The sequence below is a fragment of the Cyclopterus lumpus genome, chromosome 13 (assembly GCF_009769545.1).
Source record: "Cyclopterus lumpus isolate fCycLum1 chromosome 13, fCycLum1.pri, whole genome shotgun sequence".
NCBI classification, from domain to species: domain Eukaryota; kingdom Metazoa; phylum Chordata; class Actinopteri; order Perciformes; family Cyclopteridae; genus Cyclopterus; species Cyclopterus lumpus.
Window position 1 is genome coordinate 19,739,739 of NC_046978.1, and position 2,257 is coordinate 19,741,995.

Sequence of the window (2,257 nt, forward strand, 5' to 3'; positions counted from 1 at the left end):
TGTAACTGACAATAAAACTTTCTAAAATGACAATAAGTAGAAATTGTACTTCTCTTTAATACAATAGTGTTTCATTTGAATAGCACGATTAATTATTTTTTCTTTTATTCAGGCATTCTCTTTACAGCATATTTAGTTTCCATTCTTTTTAACATCGACAACCACGCTAACGTATTTACCGGCTAACGAAATTTACCGGCTAACGTGTTTACCGGCTAACGTGTTTACCGGCTAACGTGTTTACCGGCTAACGTATTTACCGGCTAACGTTTACCACCTACGATCCACAGACGTGATTAACAGCCTCGTCGGTGTCGAAATAGTTCGGTTTGCACGAGTTTGCCGTGCGGGGGAAGTAAAGGCAAACGGGACAGAATATATTAAGTTCTTCTTATTTTATTTTTTTAAAGAAGTAAACGTGTCGCTATCTCAGGCACCACAACCATAAATTACCATCACATGAAACTAAACGACAGCTCCACATGCTCAGAACATCACAGTGTACGTCGTCCTCCGCGTCCTAAAAGAAACCCAATAAACCGAACAATAGTTCCATCGACTTCACGGCCGATCGATCGGAACGCGACGATCAATACTCGACGCCTCGGCTCACAGTGGGGAGTCGCTGTGTGAAATTAAAACTTTAGTGAACAGACGACTACTATCAATATATATATATATATATATCAACATTTCCAAGAGTATCTAGTGTCATATTACCACTTATTTTTTACATCTAATCTAAAAACGTCGGGAAAGACGTCAAATTCGCGTCACTCCGGTTTTCTTTCTATTGAAATATTTTATTTGTCGCATCAGATGTCGTAAATAAACCATCCGGGCCGTCGGCATTACTAATAACCGGCGCTACGTCGTTAGCATAGCCTAGCACGGACTGAGCCAGACGCCATTCGGGAAACCAGCGTTTTAACAGCCGGAGAAACTAACATGAATTCAGACTTCGTAATAATCTGTATTATTCTGATCAGCCGTCAACACGCCATTAAAATAATAACCGCGACCGCATGTGAAAATAAACTGTTGACTTGTTTGTGTACTTTGTCGCACATTTAGAGTCCAAACGATCACTAAAATAAAGTAGATTAACGACGGAGCTAGTTGACCCCGCCCACTGTGCTCAGGGCCGTCGTCACGACAACGCCTCGTAAGAACCCGTCCATCCTGTCGCCTCTCAGGTGACACGAGGAGAATGCATTCGTACGATCTTATGAATGCACAACAACAACAACAACAACAGTCAAGGCACAGTTCAGAATTGTCCATATAGTCGATCCTGTTCGTGGTCTCTGCAGCGCCCTCTAGTGGTTTAGGCCGGCAGTGAGGATGGCGCAAGTGTTCAAGGGTGACAAGAATGTGGACACTATGGTCGGAGCAATAAACCGGGTGTTCGATTCCGCCCCGTCCTCCAACTGATCAGGAAATAATGGCTTCTTAACTTTTAGTTCTGAGGACGTCGCTGAAGCACAAAACTATTCAGACCATTGATTTACATTTTTGCAACAAAAATCTAAAGTATTTCCACGACTCATTCCCCGTTTCCATCCCATAATGCTCTTATGCAATGGAACCGTAAACGTCTCCAGTAAATAGGACGGCCCTTGATGCGACTTGGAGGTATTGCTATTGTCTTTAGCTTCTCCAGCTAGAACGCTAACGTTACGTTAGCAAGATGACATCGATAAGGTCGCAAAGAGTTTATATAATTTGACAGTGTGTCATTGACCCCAAACAAACACAGCCAGGCTAGTCCTTATGCTAAGCTAACTGTCTCTAGCATTCAGATAAATCGTCTCGTCTAACTTTGGCATGAAAGCGGCTACTGTTAGCTTAGCATAAAGACGGAACTGCACGCTCAACAACAACTTGTCATTTCTTTGTTTAAACAAATGAGATATAGCATTTCTATTGTTTCCTGTCTTTATGCTAAGCTAACCATCTCCAGCTTCATACCGTTGGGTCCACAAAGGCGATTCCCCCCCCGATAAAGTATTCTTCTTTAGTGGAGTATTTGGTCACCTGATATTTTAAAGGTATTAACCCTGTATTGGTCGAACCATAGTGAGGTCTGAACGAGTCCTGTGAGGTCACGTGACCAGGAAGTAGCTCAGGAGAAGTGTGTGAAGTGTACGAGCAGCATGCTGAACACCATTTGAAATAAGCTCAACCCTTTGATTGGAACCTTCGGTCTCGATGGAGCTCAAACTAAACATTGGCTTCATGTCATTTGGCAATTTTC

At 42.6% G+C, this 2,257-nt stretch overlaps 1 protein-coding gene across 4 annotated transcripts in view; it reads right to left on the reverse strand.

Annotated features, from left to right (window-relative positions):
• Positions 1-842: 842 nt before the first annotated feature.
• The window catches only part of phldb1b (pleckstrin homology-like domain, family B, member 1b), a 70,425-nt gene continuing 69,010 nt past the window's right edge, over positions 843-2,257 (reverse strand). For all 4 annotated transcript variants that reach the window (XM_034547975.1, XM_034547978.1, XM_034547977.1 and 1 more), the window contains one exon: positions 843-2,257. This exon is cut by the window's right edge and continues 492 nt beyond it. The gene's annotated coding sequence lies outside the window, so the exon portion shown is untranslated.